Consider the following 18,099-nt stretch of genomic DNA (forward strand, 5'->3'; position numbering starts at 1 on the left):
AAGATGGTGTTTCAGCGAGTGTGGTGAGAAAGGAGCAGGGGGCCAAGACTGGGGGACTCAGGGCCCCCCCCCCGTTGGACACTGGGAGGAGAAAAGGAGCTAGGGAAGGATACAGCAAGGCTCAGAAACCAGGAGTGCGTTTTGGAAGGCCAGGCTCCCCCTGGTGTATTCAGGGGAGCTGGCCTGCAGGCACCCAGAGGGGCTCAAGCTGCCGACCCGCACATCCCCCTGGCTATAAACAGTCCGGCTGAGTGGCTGGCTTCTGGCCCCTGCCCACCCAGGAAGCTGGCATTGCTGCCCAGCACCCACCATGTGCCGTGCTCCCTGTGCCCTTCATGCCGACACCAGCTGAGACCCTGAAAGGGGCATTCAGCCCAGCTGTGGCCGGGGCCAGCCAGTTCTGTGGTGTGGGGGAGAGCATGGGGGTTGCAGAGAGGTGGGGGGGGGGTCTGGCTTCTTCAGGCTGGGGAAGGCTTCCACTGAGCCTGGCAGGCAGCCCTTCCTTTCCCTCCCCCTCAGTAAAGGAAGGCAGGGAAAAACGTGTTTTTATAAATAGCTGCAGCCCCAGCTGATTTGTAAATTCAGTGGGTTTTTTGTGTCAATGACATCACCCTCCTCCCCATAGCAACCCCCGACGATATCAAAATTGCCAAGCAACGTTGGAGCGGCTCAGCGCCCCAAACGAGCAGGTCGTTGCCTGAGGATTTAATGGAGAAATCCCAAAGTGAGCCTGGGTGCGTGGGGGAGGAGGGGCACGCTGCGGCTGGAAAGGAGGCCGGAGCTCGCTCCCGCTCCCAGTACAGTCTGCCAGGCAGCCCCCGGCCAGCTGGCTCTCTCGGGCCAAGGCCACGCTCCCTTTGACAGCCCTGCTGTCGATAGCAGCTGGGGGAGGGCACCGGCCTGATGTGTCAGGAGCTGGGAGCAGCCATCCAGGTGACTAAGCCGGCCCACCGGCACTGAGTCACCTGCTGGCCTGGGATTTCTTCCTTCCCTTTTGCGTCTGATTGTTCTGGGAGCTGAAAACTCGGAGCTGCACCTGGGTCCCACCCCTTCTAGTTCTCCTCTCTCCTTTGGGCTCCGAGGAAGATGGGACCTATCAGCAATCTGCTGCCACCCTGTAAGGATATGGAAGATGCTGTGGGGGGCCGAGGTTCCGGGAGAGAGATGCTGGCCGGCCAAGTGCAATAGCAGATATGGTGATCGGGCTGCCGTGTCCTCTGGAGGTGTCAGGAGAGAAGGGGAGACTGGTCCGTGCTAACTGGAGTCCTCCCGGGCTGGCTTTGAACTCACCTCCCACAGGACACCGCTGTACACGAGTGGCTTGTAGGGTCAGAGTGGCATTTGAAGAGCAAGGCTGGATTGGCTTAGGCTGGCCTGGGCAGGTAGGTGGCTCTGTGCTGGGTGTGGCCCCATGTGTGTGTGAGACTGTGCATGCCCCCCCCACACACACACCCTCGGCTGAGGACAGAGGGCTGGGGACGGTGGGGGGCTTGGGAACACTTTGTCCTAACTGATGCTGGGCCCACCCAGGCCCTGATGTGGCTGCTGTGGAAAAGGACGACGAGGCAGCCTAAACAGGATGAAGCTCCAGCTCAGACAGGCCCAGGCCCTCTCTGAGCCCCCAGGACAGAGACCCGGGAGGATTTCCAAGTAGGAAATGGTCCAGAGGGGCAGCCCAAGGATGGAAGCCAACCTGCCAGGGGGCCAGACGAAGCCTTGGCCGCCCCCTCTTTTGACAGCCTCCTCCCAAGGAATTCCGTCATTCACCCGTGTAGTGCCAGCCAGCACCTAAGTGTGTCCTCTGGCCAGCCCACAGGGACACATTCCCTGCACAGGGGCGGGCGGGACATGGCTTCCCCACACTCAGGACCCAGCTGGGGGACACCGCTTGGCCCCTGGAGTCCCCTGGTCCCCACAGGGCATGCTCCAGTGTGTCAGGCAGAGGGGCGTGGGCCACCTCCCGCCGCATCCCCCCCACCAAGGCCGCCCCCGTGGAGCTGGCAGCCTCACGGGCACACCGGTGAGTAAGCCATCAGGGGGAGGAAGGCTGTGTGCCCGCAGAGGCAGGACGACACCAACCAGGAGCCTTCAGGAGAAGCGGCTCGGCGAGCAAAGCACCAAGGTTTCCTTCTTTTCCTTTTTCTCCTCTCCTGCCTGAAGGGAGTGCCTCTTCCTGGGCTAGAGACAAGCACCAGCCTGCAGTGAGGAGCTCGAGGCCCGGCAGCCCCCCAGCAGTGGCCACGGTAAGGTTCCTGCGGCCGCGGTGTGTTCAGGCTCCACAGGCAGGGCTGGGGGGGACCCAAGCGTCCAGGCTGCCCACCACCCAGGACAGGGCCAGAGGTTGAGGGTTTCTAGGACAAGGAGCCCCCACACCCCACCCAACCTGGTGCCGCCTTTCCTGGTTCATTTGGAAACAGCCCCTTGTAAGCTGGCGTCTGGCTTCCCGGGTGGAGGAAGAAAGGCTTGTTTCTGCTATTCCTGCCTTTACCTCCCCCTCCTGCCCGTCAGAGCTGGTGTGGGGCCTCCGGGATGCCCCTCAGGGAGACCCTTCTCACCCCACCACCTCTGAGATACTCCACTCAACTAGTCATCCCACAAATATTTATGGAGCATTGCTGGGACCCAGCTCCCAGTCACGCCCTGATGCAGAGTTTGACCTGGCAGAGGTTCTGACTCTGAAACTTGGCATCAGGTCAGGTTCAAGGGGGGCTGCCTGGCTGAGCACCAGCCCTTCTCACAGGCCTCAGGCTCCCCAGCTCTGCTGCAGGGTTAATGACCTGGTTGGCTCCACGGGGTCAAACCCACTGAATTTGGGGTTTAAAGTGCTGGGACCTCACCGAGAAGCCAGACAAATCCAGTGTACACAGTTTGTTCTTTCCCTGGTGTCCCACAGCAAGGTTGGAGGGTCTTGCTTGAGGGTCTTTCCCTAAGCTGGTTCTGGTGGGAACAGGGCTCCAGGATGGACTCAGCTCCACAGAAGCTCAAGGAGTTAGGAATAAGGCCTTTGGGCCAAGCAAGGGGTCTCCTCTGCAGCTTAGGTTTGCCACTCCTAAGTTTGGCACCAGGAACAAGGCTTCTGGAAACACCAAGACTGGGGTGAAGAGCTTTGCATTGCACACCTGAGAATGGGCACAAGGTGGGAGTGTGGGGACTGCGCAGACCTTCTAGTCACCCAAAGACAGACTGATTGCTTGTGAGCTGAGCTCTCTGGGATGTCCCAGGCACAGGGAAAGTGCAGGCAGGTCTGGGGGCTCTAGACACAGCAAAGCCCACTCAGCACAATTCCCAAGGATGACCAGGAATGCCCTCGGTCCTAGAGGAGCACATGGGACTGCAGTGCAGATAGAATCCTAAGTGTCTCCTGTGCAATTGATCCCCACACCTGGCTCCAGTATGAGGAAAATGACCCAGTTGTGGGGGTATTTGCCTCCTTGCAAAAGGTGACGCCAAGCCTCGGGCACATATGCAGAGTTGAGCAGCCGCTGGTCACCAGCTAGGGGCCAAGTGGCAGAGGCTATGGAGGGCAGACACAGAGCAGACCAGCTGCCTGGGCGAGGAAAAAGCAGAAGATAGAGGCCAGGGCACGGTGGGTGGGGGGCAGGAGGGGCAGGAGGAGAAAAGGTTGCCTGGATTTTTAAGAGGGCTCAGGGAGGGCTCTGGATGGCTGGCTTTCTTACACCTGCTCACCTCTGTGGGAGGCAGCCTGGGCAGGAAAGAGGTAGAGACACTGAGAGACTGTGCCCCTTACCCAAACAGTCCCCCAGATGCTGCTTCTGTATTTTTTTTTTTTTTTGAGATTTTATTTATTTGAGAGAGAGTGAGAGAGCGAGAGAGCACGAGGAGGGGGAAGGACAGAGGGAGAGAGAGAACCAGAAGCAGACTCCCGCTGAGCAGGAGGCAGACGCTGTCCCGAAGGCAGACGGTTAACCAACTGAGCCACCCAGGCGCCCCCAGAGATGCTTCTAACACACAGCATCCTGGGTGCACTGTCCGGTGGCCTGAGCAGGGCCCTTCCTGTAGGAGACCCTCCATACCATCAGGGGGAAGGCCCAGGATTCAGGACTGCCTTAGGCAGTAGGAAGGTTGCTAGCAAACCTTATAAACAGGCATAGCCTACAGGTTAGAATGGAGCATGGAAGGAGGAGCTGCTTTGGAAGGCAGAAAGAACTCTCCGCTTCCTGAAGCCGAGTTGGCCCTGTTGCCCCGGGGGAGCACCCTGACTGGAAGCAGCTGTCCCCTTCTGAGCTCTGCTTGAGGGCCCCACAGGGCTATGGTGAGACAGCAGGAGATGTGAGATAAAGGGGAACTTGACTTGTCTGTTCTTGGCAAGACGCAGGGTCAAGGCAGCACATGGAGATGGCAGTTGGCACCTGGTCCTGGCTCCCCGGCGTGCAGGGAGGGAACAGGGCTTGCCTGACTCATACAACACCCAGGTGGCGGGGACAGGTGGTGGGGGAAAGTGCTGATACATGAAGGACCCAGCCCTTCCCCTGGGGAGCTAACAGCTCTTAACAGAGGAGTGGAAAGGGAACCTGAACCTGGAGCCAAGCCCACCAGAAACCCGCTGAGCTACCGAGCGTTGATCAACCAGCCACGGGGTGGTGGTGGTCTTTTGCCCACCCTGAGCCCCAGACTCCTGGCTGAAGCTGTCCTCCGTGACCCATCCAGTCTAGCGAATTTATAAATTTAGACCACCACTGGGAGATGGATCTTAACACAGAACTTAGCAAAGATGGACAAAAACAGATTCGTTGGGAATGGAAAGCAGAGAAAGAAGCGTTGTGAACAGCAGTGGGCAGAGGATGCGGGCTCAGGGAGACCGACAAATGTAAGAAGAGGGAGAAGGCGGGGAAGCGACGCAGCACCGGCTCCAGTTTTTCCTGGAGAGCAAGTCGCCTGCCGCTGAGTTTCTCTAAGGAATGACTTGAGTCTGTTGAGAGTTGCCTTCTCCAGCGGGGGTCTAGTTTCAGGTCTTAAGGACTTAGAACAGGCCAGAGACAAGGAAGGAATCAAGAGGCCTGATCCCCTCTTTGAGTCTGGAATTTTATCACAGGGTGGCCCTGATTCATTGAGGAACTATGTACTCATGAGCCCCATCTGAAGCACAAACCTGGAGTGGCTGCATGCAGGGGCCAGACCGAAGACCACAGGGGGCTTCTCAATCACTCCAGCAGGTGACTTTGAAATGCCCAGGAACCATAAGGTTCAGACTCAAGAGACTTTATGCTTTTTTTTGCCAAAGTTATCTGTTCTTTGGGAAAGGTAATCCCAGATTCTCTTCACCTGAAAGAACAAGAACAAAGTACGAACCAGAACATGACATACTTTCGTATGCAGGGGGAGCAATTAGCATGCAAAAAATGGGTTCTGGTTCCCCTGTAACTGCATGGGGCCACATCAGCCCCAGCAAAGGGATACCCATGCTGGCATTTTCTATAAAACCTCATTGTAACACATCAGCCAGGGCAGAGAACCAGGTCTTCATAGAAGGAAGACAGTGACAGTTTTTTTGCACACCTGTGGGTTGTTTGCTTTTTTTTTTAAGATTTTATTTATTCGAAAGAGAGAGAGAGTGCAGAGGGAGAGTGAGAGGGCGAGCAGACTCCCCGCTGTGAGAGGGAGAAGCAGACTCCTCGCTGAGTGCGGAGCCCAATGCGGGCAGGACTCGATCCCAGGACCCTGGGATCATGACTTGAGTGAAAGGCAGGCGCTTAACCAACTGAGCCACCCAGGCATCCCCACCTGTGGGTTTTCTGTGGCAACCTTCCCTCCTTGAAGTGCTGCCTCAGTCAGCAAATGCTGGCGTCTTTCTGCTTGGCTCTGATTTGCCCAAGTCTCAGAGCACTCCAGCCCCTGGGGGCTGCTGGCTAAGCAGGTGGAGGCAGATCTGGGTTCTCTTGCACAGTCAGGCTGATTAGGACGTGGAGAGAGAGACCTCCAGGTGCTCAGGGAAGCAGGTCCGGAAACCTCAGGTCAGCTAGTGAGTTGTTCTGGTCTTCCATCCCAGCGCCCAGGGACCAGCCCAGCCCGCTCCACCCCTCGCCCCCGGGGCAAATAGCAACCAGCCTGTCACCTTTACTCAAGGTAAGTTAAGGTGCTGCCTGCTGCCTGCTGCCTGCCGGCCTGCCCCAGCTCCTGAAGGCTGTAGGAGCAGCTGCAGGGTTAAAACTGGGAGGACTGGTTCTCTGCTTCAGCTTTCTGGCCTGGAGCCTCCAGCCTCCATTTTCTTTCTTCTAGCTTCAAATGAGGAATTGCACAGGAAGGCACAGAGGGGAGCGGGAGCAGGGGACCATTTATTCCATGGCCTCACCGGCAGCCAGAGCCCAGTCTGGGGTCAGTGAGGTGGGGTGCCGAGGAGGAAAGGACTGCCCTCGAAAGTAGCTCACCGCCTTGGAGGGTCACAGCACCTTCAAGCCAAAAGGATTCCCTAAGCATGTTTAATCAAGCCCCATAATTTTATAAAGGGAAGCAGAGGCCCAGAGAAGGAAATTGGGTCCAAGAGATCACACAGCTAGCTGGAGGCAGAGCCTTGGTTTCAGGTCTTGGGGATCCCCACCTCCCAGTCCTACACCCCCTTACTACCCAGGCTGCCTTCCTGTCAGCAGCGGCATCCAAGGGGCCCCCCAAAGCAGGGGCAGGAAAAAAGCTGCAGTGTAACCTGATGGCTTGAGGAGACAGCGCGGCCCAATGCACTAAGAGGCCAGACAGGCCCTGATGCTTGTCTGTGCCTCCTGCCCCAATAGGGGCCCAGCCCTGCCACACCTGCCCCCCGCCGTCCTCCCCCTTGCACCTTGTTAGCGTGCAGCCCCAGCTCAGCCCAAGTTCATTCCTCAGTGGCCCCCAAGGAGAGGCTTTGTCCCACCCTACCCCACCCCAGCCCCCTTCCCAGATTCTCTCTGATAAACGGACCCAGCTCATTCGTAAATGGATTGATTTATGTTCTCCTTGTCCCACAAAGCATTTTACCTTTTAGCCTTAAGGCTGGCGGTGTCTTAAGCCAAAGAAGAAAGCAATGATGAAGGTATCTAGGAATGAAAGATATTCTGGGGCAGAATTCAGATGCGGCCCACAGGAGACCCCTTATTTCCAGTGGTCTTTTCACCAGTATATACTGTGACCCCAGGCAGGAAATTAAATATCCAACGGCCATCACCAGAGGTTAAATCCCAGAAGCAGGATGCCTGTCGCCTGTCATCGGTGACCCTGTCACCAGGCCCAAGCTGGACAAGAAAACTTTTATTTTCTGTTATGGTGGGTCTTGCTGGAAGACAGTGTGTCTGGGATCCAGATCCATGGGGTCCCATACCCTGGGGAGGGATGAAGCCAGGCCCAGAGGCAAGAAGGCAAGGCCAGGAGTTAGCCTGCATGCAGAGCTCCTGTGGAGGAGAGGACAGTCAGACAGGAGGAGCTGGCCTCACACAGTCCCTCATCCTGAAGAAGGCTATCATGCCAGCCGCTAGTGAGGACGGCAGTGCACACCAGGACCCCTCTCATGTCCATGTTCACATCAAGTTCCCTCAGGCACCATCCCTGGGGTGGTCAAAGCATGAGCCAGAGAATAAGGCAGGAAAGCCCCCACGAAGGGATGGCAGTAGCTTCCTGGGCCCTCCAGGCCCCTCTAGACATGAGCCCACCCATGACTTAGATAGGTCATGCCTTCTAACACTGACCCAGGGCTGATGCAGAAGGCAGAATTCTGGGAGCACTACAGCCCAGAATGTGTGAACTTGGCACATCCAGAGCTAAGGTGTTGACCCCCAGAGGGTTGCAGATGGGGCTTGGGCAACCAATAGCATGTGTCCTCAGATTCTTCCCTTTCCTGGGGCTCTGGCCTTAACCTCACCTGGTCAGATACAGCCTTCAGCTCTCCCCCGACTCACCTGTCCTCAGGCCCTGGGACCCAGGGCCTGGGTGCCAGACATGGGCCTGACCCAACCTTAGACCAGGGACAACTGCGAGAGGCTCAGAAGAGAGAGGGAAGGACAATGAAGGGTTTCCATCCAAGCAGCTTCCAGCTGTTAGTTCTGCCAGAAAAGATGCCAGCCAGAGAGTGAAACTCCCGGCAACAGACATCTGGATGGAGCTTTGGAGCCCATTAAGAGCAAGGGCGCAAAGCGATCACAGTGAGAAGATATTAAATGAATTCATCATGTTTCTAAAACGAGTGCCCTTGGCAGGTAGGTGGCCCTTTCTGTTTCCAGCATCCCACCCCGGGTAGCCCCTACCCCCGTGAAGCTGGGAAGGGTGTGTCACAGCCGCTGGCTCTGTCCCTGCATCTGCCCTGTGAGGTGGGTGGACGGTGGCCCCCCCATCTGAGAGCTCACCCACATCCCTGGGCCGCTTAGGGCTATCGGGCCAGCTCAGCCCACAGGGGCAGTTTGCATCTGGGGAGGACAGGCCTCTGTGGTCCCAGGGGCACAGGAAATCTAGTACAGATGCAGAACTTGAGGAAAAAGCAGATGAGATGCCTGGAGCCTTCTGGGTATGGCTCACCTCTGCTGAGGTTCAGCACGGCATAAGGACACATCTGTCCAGCCTCTGGGCAGGTGAGTCCCAGAAGCTTTTCCCAAACACCTAACTGGGTCCAGGTGGGGCTGCCACCCGGGGCTAGGGTTCTCTCTCTGGGATCTGTGGTGGATAGACCATGGGCTGACATAGCCGTGAGTTCCCCTGGAAGAACCCAGGGCTTCTGCCCCTGCGGCCCCCACACTGGGCTCTTACTGCTTCCCTGTAGCAGCTGTGTGTGCGCACGGCCTAGGGGAGGGGAGTTTCTGCCTGGGTCCCTTTAGCAGCTATGAGGGCCGGGGGTCAAGAATCTCTCACCCTGTCTGGGAGTGCAGGTCCTCGGGACTCTGGTACCCCAAGGCTCTAGCCTTGCCATTCTATCCCCTTCCCATAACCCCTGTTATGCACATCAAAAAACTGAAACTGAGACATGCTGGAAGCCTAGAGAGGCACAGGGCTCCTATCCTGCAATATCCCTGGGTCTCTCCAGCAACAGTGCCCACCTCTCTCCCGCCTAAGGGCCCCAAGGGCTTGGTAGTGTCCGCTCCCTCCATTCATACTCCCAGACCCTCAGAGGTCTGCACCTGCCTCTTGGCCCCAGAAACAGACAGGCAATCCCATCAGGTAAGGGGCACTGGCACAGGCTGCCCCACGAGCAGGAAGGGACAGGTATCAGGCACCCCGGAGGAGAGGGAGAGGAAGCGGGGTCTTTTCCCAAGTGTGCCTCTCTCTTGGGACTGAGGGCTGCAGTCTGAGTGAGCAGCTACCCCTCCTGGGACCCAGACTCCAGGAGCTCCCCCAGCCAGGTAGCAAGTGGGTGCACCAGCGCCCACTGGCCCAGAGGCGTGCATGCGGGCCCGAGAGCGCCCAGCCTGGTCTAGGTCTGTGAAGGCCAGATGGCTTGTTGCAGGGACTTCATGACTGGCAAAATCTAGCGCCTGGCTCCTAGCAGGGAGCTCAGGGACAGGGTGGAAGAAACGGAGGCTTCCCTGCCCCACATACCCACTTGTCATGCAGGGGCCCTCATGCCCTTGTCAGAAATGGGGGAGCAATATTCCCCACAAACACTCTACATCACGTGACCCACCCTTTCTGGGTGGTGGTCAGAGTTGACACAAGGAGGCCAACGTTCTCCCCCACCCTTGCCAACTGTTTCCTGGGACCTGACTCCACATGGTCAAGTCATATCCGACAGTCCTTGGAACCAGGGACCTCTGAAGAGCCCAGATCAGAGCACAAGCTGGGGGGCAGATACAGCTGGGTTGAGATTCTGGCTCCGCCCTTCAGTGACTACAAGGCCTTGAACTAGTTCCTTACCCACTCGGAGCCTGTTTCCTCGCCTGCGAAGTGAGAATATAATAGTATAGGGTTTCTGTGCCAGGGCTGTTGTGAGACTTGAGGGAGACATGTGTAAATACTCACTGGCAGGCATTACTAGTTCGGTTACTAGAGGAGGGCAGAGTCACCCGCAGGAAGGCGCCCTGGAAGGAGTAAGTGAGCCTGTCAGCAGTTCTTGATCCCCGGGAAGATTCTCAAGGCACGGAGCAGAAAGGTACAGGGAAAGGATAATGTGTTTTTGTTTCTAAACCACAAGCAGATGTGTATCTTTCCTCTTTGGCCCTAACCTGGGCTCTCAGCCCTGGCTGGAGGTGCTCAGATGTTCCAACAGGCCCCAACAGCCAAAGGCTGAGAGAGAGAGAGAGAGAGAGAGAGAGAGCTAGCTGGGCGTACCGCACCCGCCCTGTTCCCCTGCCCTCTCAGATGGTACCGCTGGCCAGTGCCCCAGACTGTTCCTGCCACTGCCTGGGCAGGGCTGAGTTGGTGCGTAGGTCAGAAGAGGATGGGGTGTGGGGGGTGGGGGAGGGAATTCACATACCACACTTAATCACTGAGAACCCAATCTTCACATGCCAGTTGTCCCATTTTGCACAAGGTCATCCAACACAGGGCAGCAGACCCACCTGTAGATGGAATTAGACATGCAGAGACTTGGGGTTGGGATCAGCCCGAGAGGTCCCCTAGTCTTGTCTAGTATCCAGTATGAAAACCTTTTCTCTAGCGTATCTGACTGATAGTTATCTGGGTTCTTGAACACTTCCAGTGATAGGGGATTCATTACCTCCCAGGCCAGTTGTATTTGAGAGTCTCTGCCTCTCTTGAGGCCCCAAACTCACCTCTGCTCCCAAAGGACCCCAGGGTTTCCTAGAGTCACTCCTACAGGGTGAGGATGAGACTTGTCTAGTAGTCTTTCTGGGACACCCAAGCCTAGATTCAAATCAAATTAAATACCAGTTCAATTCTGATAATATTCTAATGATCAGACACACTTTTTCGTAGTTCAACAGGTCAAGAGTACTGCTTGGAGTGCTGGTGTTGGTATATGAGTTGTTTGTATTTTTTATAAATTATTTGTATTAAAAGAAAATAATTCATGTGTGCATTTGTGAGTCAGTAAAAAATAATTTAGGGTGTTCAATCTAGGCTCAACAACATCATGCTGTTCATTCTAGCTTTGTTCCTGGTTCATCTAAAATCCTCAGCAACCAGTTTCCCGAGCCCTCACACCCAGCACAACCTGCTCCTGGTAGCCAGCACTGAGCCAGCATTCGTACATGGCTAGGTACTCTACTCTGTGGGGAAAGTCACCCTTGTACCTGCTGCCCCCTCCCCACATGGCCCCCTGAGCCTAGGGTCAGCAGGCAGTTTCCTGAGGGGCCACAGGAGGTCAGGGGTTGGCTCACAGAATCAGGCCCTGTCAGAGGAAAGTGAAGGAATCCTCTTGGGAAAGATGTAAAGAGGAGGAAGGGAGGCAGAGGGCAAGGAAAGGAGCAGAGACTAAATGTAAGTATGAGTGTCTGGAGGCAGGCAGGGGACCTGCACTGAGCTGCCCAGCTTCTACACCACTAACCCAAAACTCACCAGGGACAGTATCTCCACTACCATACTTTCCCCGGGGTGGGGGGCTGTGGTGTACCCACACAGGGTGCAGGAGTTCTGGGCTGGCAACTTCCCCCTAGCCACCTTAACTGGGTTTGGCAGGAGCCTAGAGCAGATCATTCATAAGCAATAGTGCCCATATGCAAATGCTTTATCTAGAAATTGCATTGATCTAAAGAATCAGTGAAAAAATACAAGACTTGGCATTGGTGAATTCAATAATGAAAGTTTGAGGCCACCAACAATGGCAAAAATCTCAGCACTGTCCTCAGTCCCCACTGTGACATTGGTAGTCATCCAGCCACTGCCTGGAGGCAGCCACTCAAGGGCTAGATATACTGGAATTTCCATGCCAGAATCCCCTCAGTACTAAGTGGGATACAGCCCTCTCTGGGGGTCCAAGTCTAGGACAGCAAGGGTCTGCTCACTTGTTTAGGAAAAGGACAGACAGGTGGCCATTCCTGTCCCCCACAGCATCTCTACCCTCTAATTCAAAAGAAGCAGGGTAAAATGCAGCCAGGAGTGACCCACTGAATGACCTTCCTGCTCCCAGGTCAGGTCATTCCAGGGGACAAACAGGGGATGCCAGCTCTGTCACCATGCCCATTCCCTGAGACTGCAGGGCACGCGGAGGCTTTCTTTTTTCCAGAGGTCCCCTTGGTGAGGAGGTGGGAGGGTGGGAATTCTGGGGCAGAGGCTAGCAGATCGCAGCCAGGTCTGACAAGGCAATGGGAACCTCTGTAAATCCTGGCTTTCCTGCCAGCGCATGGGAACTCCTCAAAACTGTCTCAGGGCCAGGTCCAGATGGGACAGGCATACCAAGACGTCAGGTTTAAGGCCTCCGGCTGAGACTCCCCAGCGTACGTAGGTGGGTGCCCTCGCCCCGCTGCACCTCTGGAATCCAGGAGGAGTCGGCCCGCGGCCTCCAGATGTGCATCTGCAATGCAAATTAATGATTTAATTACAGCGGGAGGCGCTCAGCGGATAATCCAGGTCAGGCCCCTGCACGGCCATTCAAGGGCCACGGGGCCACCAGCAGGTCGCAGCGGGCCCGACCCGGATCAGGGTCCCAAGGCAAAGGGCCGGTCAGAGCTGGAGCCGAGGGATTAGAGGAAAAGGGTCGAGCAAGGGGGTGGTGGTGGGGGGCGCCCCTCCGGCGAGGAGGCTCCTGGCCGCGGCCCCTGCACCCCTCGGCGACTTTTCCCGGGCTTTGTGTGCGCCCTGTCCTACCTGAGGCCACACCCTGAAATCAAACTCGCGGCCAGGTGAAGCCGGCGCTGCACAAACAAGTCAGCGCGGCCTCTCTTCGCCGTTCCCGGCGCCGAGGTCCCTCCCGCGGAGGGCGGGCCCGGCTCCCGCCGCCTCCCAGAGCTCTCCAGGGACTTCCCGCTGGGCAGGTGGGTGCTCCCGCCACCCCGGGAGACCGGCGACCCTCTCCCCCCGGGCGGGGCCCGGGACGCGGGAACAGCTCTCCCGCCCGCGCGGGCCCCTTTCCCTGGGTTTTCATTCCCCAAAGTTCAGGGCTGGCCGGCGCCCGGTGCACCCAGGAGAGGCCGTGGGGAGGGCGCGGGGCGGAGGGGCCCTGAGCGCGGGGACCGGGACCGAGACCGACCTCCGCGTGTGCTCGGGCGCTTCCGGCCCGGCTGCCGGGGCTGCCGGGACTCGGGGCTGGGGGATTCGCTTCCCAGAGGGCGCCCCACTGGGGTCTGCGAGGTGGGGCTGGTGGCCGCGCTAAGTCCGAGCGTGGTGAAGACAGGGGCCCCAAAGCCCTGCTGCGCCCACGGCCCCTCCTCCCCGTGAGCGGCGCGGGGAGCCCGCCACCTCCCCTCGTACCTGAGATGGTGGCTCTGTCGGGAGGCAGGCCTGGGGCGGTTCCGAATGCTCTGGATTCCGGCCAGTCGCAAAATCCAGGGAGACACCTACTACATTTGTCACAATGCATTTCTCATCTGTTTCCACCCAGGCCTCGGAGGACTGGCCAGGGAAGGTCCTCAGTCTTCCCTCTCCTCGGTGCCTGAGAGCTCTGCCAAGGAAAGGGTGAGGAGTCGGGAGGAAGAGGAGGCAAGGAAGGAGGCCAGGAGGTGAGTGAGGGGCCTTCAGCCCTGGTAAGGTGTCCAGGAGCCTTCTCAGACCTCCTTGAGGGACAAGGCTGGAAGGGGCAGTGGGCAGGCAGGTGGCCCTCCTGGGATGTTCTTGGTACCCTAAGGCAGGGGCAGTGGTCCCTTCCAGGTGCCATTTCTCCATCCTTAGTGGATGGGCATTGTAATTTCCACCAGCCCAGCCCACAGCAGATGCCCTGCCTGCCCCTGGCCCAGCCTCTGCTGGCCTCAAGTGTGATGCCTGTCTGCGGGGAGACGGTGTGACCAAGCCCAATGCCCTGAATTCTTGCTTGGGAAAGATGCTCCCAAACAGGAAGGGCAGTAGCCTGCCCAGTGTCTGTGCCGAGCCCACCAGGAGGCAGCCCCAGGCAGAGGCGCTGCTCCGCACATCCTGCCTCCTAGCTCATTCCCCACATCTCCAAACTGCTAAAATGGATCCAGCTTTTCCCACACCTGCAAATGATGAGCAGCTGGCCCCATCTGGGATATAGATGCTACTAGGAACACCAAGGGCTAAGACCTGAAGAGCTCTTGGGGTGTGGGCTGTGTTTTCTGTGTCATGTCCTTTTCTCGTGTGTTTTAGCCTCCCCTGGTCTCTTTTTCTAGGCAGGGGAAAAGAGGGGGGGGGTCAAGCCTATGTCTTGTGCTCAGCTCTTTTGGAACGGTTGCAGCATATACCATAATACATAGGACAGTAGCTGAGAACACATTTGGAATTGGAAAGAGCTGGGTTCAAATTCTGACTTTGCCTTCTATTCCTCAAGCAAGTTGTTTTATGTCTCTTCAAACTTGAATGTCCTCACCTATAAAACATGGCAATCAAGCCTGCCTCAGAGGATAGTTATGAGACATCCCAGTGATTAAATAATAAATGTTGGACAGCCCTGGCTGTGAGCCCCCTCTCCAGCCTCTAATTATTACTTAGGAAAGGTTGAACTACCCAAGCCCTGAATTCTGGAGAACTCTGAGAATGGTCTGGCTCTGTGGCGGGAGACTCTGGGGTGTTAAGAGCAAAGCCATGGGAATAAAGTCAAGTCAGGGGGTCTGTGGAGGGCAGGTAGTGAGGTGGCCTGGAGAAGGGGCCATTTCTGGAAGAGGATCCAGCTGTGGAGGCCCAGACAGCATGTGTCACCTGTGCTCACATGTCCATGGGAGACCCGGACACACCTGTACATGTCACATATGCTCACATGTCCATGGGAGGCCCAGACACACCATTGCCACAGGGCTGCCTTGGGCACAGGGAGCCTCTGGCTTGAGGCTTCTAGTCCTAGCCCCGCCCTCAGCGGCTGTGTGACCTGGGGCAGGTTGTTTGACTTCTCTGGGCACCAAGCATGTTAGAGAAGCTTAGATACACTGGGTTTGAATACAAGCTCCATGCTTACCATCTCAGACAGCCTTTCTCTCCGAGCCTTGGTTTCTTCACCCGTAAAGCAGAGCTCATAATAACGAGCTTGTAGGGTTGTGGCCCTTAAATGCACTCTAAGAAGCCCTTAGCGCAGCATCTGACATATGCCACACACTTTACACCCGTATGTGTGTGTATATTCCCTTTCTGGTCTCCTCTGTCCTCTCCCCGGCCACCTGTCATCTTTACAATGCTCCCAGTAAAGCAGGTTTGACCCGTCTCACAGTAGTGTGAGCAGAAAGAGGGGAACAAAATGGAGATATCGAAAATAAGAGCTGTGAAATGTAATCTTTTAGTGTGGTTAGGGGCCCTAAGCCCGTGACTGGGGACTCGAGGTGCTCTTTCTGGCCAGACTCTAAGGACTCTGTGATGAGGACTCGGGCCTCTGCATGTGGAGGCTGCTAAAAATTGGGGAAAGGGAAGAGGTGCTTGGCCTACAACCCTCCCGGGAAGGCCATTCTTTACTCTTGCCTTGGAGATAATACCGTGCCGAGAGGGAGAGCCCACTGCTGTGGGTTCTAAGTGCAGTGAACAGGGGTCAGAGGGGCTGCTCTGACTCGGGCCACTGCTGGACCACAGCACAGCATTGGTAGGCTGGAGTGGGCCCGAGGCAGGCCTGAGTCAATATTGACCTTCCTGGCTGGCCAGCCTGGCTCTTTGGCCTCTCATTCAGCTGGAGTGTTGACACAAGAGATTGAATGAGCTTTATTATCATATTCTTTTCAACAACAGCCCCATTATCTCTCCCCTGGGGATTTGCTGAGACCTGTAGTGTGGGAATGGTGACAAGGGCAGGGAACTGAGGCATTTTGGCTTATGAGCATAATGTCCTCTGCCCTGCACACTCAGCTTTTCTCTGGGCCTGTCCAGGGTGACAAAGAAACCTCAAGGTCTTGCTGAGCATCCTGGGGACTCCGCATACTTCAGCACAGAGGCCCTGGGCAGATCTTATGAGGCCCGCAAGCCATGGCAGTGAGGGGCACAGCCTGGGTCTAGGACCCAGCCACCCTGCAGGTGACCATTGAGCAGAAAAGCACATGAAATTCTCTTCAGGCCCTTCCCCCTGGTGAGACTTCGGTGGCCAGGAAAGGAGTCTCCTGACTCATGTCATGTGAAGAGGGGTAGACAGCAGGCCCAGACCCCCGCTAGAGGCTGAGGGAGGACAGAGATCAGCTCCATATAAAGGGTGAGCAGCAAGGGGACAGAGGGACAGAGGTCAGGGGCCTCGGGGAGCAGGGGGGAGCTCCCCATCACTGAATGTATTCTAGCAGGCCACAGGAACAGGCCACAGGCACGTCCCTGTCAGGAATGCCACTGAGTGACTGAAAGTTGACCAGGGACAGAGGAGAGGCTAGACCCCATGAGCAAGTCCCCAAGCATGTGCACTCTTCTGGCAGGTGGTGGGGTCTAGCCTCGTCTATTTGGAAAAGCAAGCCAAACTGCATGAGCCCCAGGATTTTGTTGTATCCACCACAGTCCCTAGGACCTGGAGCAGAGTTGATGTACAATAAACGAATTTATTGAATTAATGAATGAATAACATACTTTTACATTTAAACAAACTCCAGAAAGTAACATTTGAGAAAAATATTCCTGGCCAATAAGAACTCCTCAGTGAAAGGCTGGTATTCTCGGCCAGGGTCCAGTGAGACCCATCATTCTTCATTGAAGTCGGTGTGGGATGACAGTTCCCACGTGGGTCACAAAGAGGTCGGGCAACCCAGCCACAAATCTCTGAGAGGAAGGGCCCAGCTCTGGAGGTGACATGGTCCTTTTTAGGCCACTCTGTGCCTGGATGGTGGCAGTAGTGGAGGTACCTTTCTAAGTGCTCTAGAACTTGGGTAGGGGTGGCGCCTGCCTGGGTGGCTCAGTCATTTAGGTGTCTGACTACTGTTCTCAGCTCAGGTCTTGAACTCAGGGTTGTAAGTTCAAGCCCCGCATCGGGCTCCATGCTGGGCATAGAGCCTACTTTTAGAAAAAAAGAAGGAAGGAGGGAGGGAGGAAGGATGGATGGATGGATGGATGGAAGGGAGGGAAGCAGGGGGCTGGCCTCTATCTCAGCATCTTGCTTCTAGAATCGTGCCTTCCCAAAGCATCATGAATGGGTCTGAGAACGAGACAGGGGCTGGTGATGGAGGATGGCAGCCACCTGCAGCAGTGTTCACATCAGGCCAGACAGACACAGGTCTTCCCCTTCTTTGCTGCTTTACTTGGGCAATGCCTTGATCTCTGTGAACATGGGTTTCCTTGTCTGTGTAATGGGCACAATAACAGCCCTGCCTTATAGGGCTGGGGAGCAGAGCGTGTTTGTGACATGATCAGCCCAGAGCCTGGTACTTACACCAAGCACTTCCTGAGTGATGACTGAGTGGGTATTTACTACAAATACCTCAAATTGCCCCTTGAGCTAGAACAGGTACTGTTTCTCTCCTCATGTACCTAGAGAAGCTGGCAGAGGGGAATGGTCCATTGCCTGGCCGCCACTGGAAATGCTACAGCCTAGAAAGGAAGAGAGTAAGCTGAGGTTACAAGCAGGAACTCAGGAACCCCATACTCTGGGGCCACCCCAAGCCAGCATTCAGTAGTGACAAGCAGCCACCAAGCCTCCTTCAGAGGCAGCCCATGTGTCCTTCCAGTCTGGCTTCATAGCACTTGGAATGGAGCCCATGATGCCTCCTTCCCAGTCACCCAGTGTGGAGGGGAATCCTGCTGACCTCGTTCCTCAGAATTTACCAAGATCTCAGGACTGACACAACCAACTAAATCCTGCCCACCCCCATCCCCAGATTAACTGCAAACTCCTCTAGACTCACATTCTGGAAGCCACTCCCCAGCCTGCAGTCCCTTCTTGTGGATCCCTTCAGTGGGCTACAAGTCTTCCTTTGAAAGGGATTTGATATGGGGCAATAGCCAAACCCCACTCCAAGCTGGGCGTGGAAGGTAAGGTAGGTGACTCAGTGGGCCACCAGCACTGCTGGGCAAACAGCTTGATGGCTTTGGCACGCCAGGCCTGAGCAAGTGGCTGTCTCCTCCCCCCGAGGAGCAGTTTGAGAGGGTGACCCACCCACAGTAAGCTCTTTTGCTTATTCCTGATGTGGTCTCTAGACCAGCCTCACCACAGCACCCAGACCTCTCGGAGTCATGGAACAG

At 56.4% G+C, this 18,099-nt stretch overlaps 1 protein-coding gene across 3 annotated transcripts in view; it reads left to right on the forward strand.

Annotated features, from left to right (window-relative positions):
- The first annotated feature begins 668 nt into the window (after positions 1-668).
- Positions 669-18,099, forward strand: part of PAK6 (p21 (RAC1) activated kinase 6) — a 36,063-nt gene continuing 18,632 nt past the window's right edge. Inside the window, exons 1-3 of one of the 3 annotated variants that reach the window (XM_047738911.1) lie at positions 669-1,382; positions 2,161-2,243; positions 13,406-13,523. The gene's annotated coding sequence lies outside the window, so the exon portion shown is untranslated. Of the gene's footprint in view, positions 1,383-1,800; positions 2,021-2,160; positions 2,244-12,720; positions 12,840-13,405; positions 13,524-18,099 lie in introns of those variants that run through there. The other 2 variants (XM_047738912.1, XM_047738913.1) reach the window with 2 other exon arrangements.

Source organism: Lutra lutra, chromosome 7, assembly GCF_902655055.1.
Source record: "Lutra lutra chromosome 7, mLutLut1.2, whole genome shotgun sequence".
Classification (NCBI taxonomy): Eukaryota; Metazoa; Chordata; class Mammalia; order Carnivora; family Mustelidae; genus Lutra; species Lutra lutra.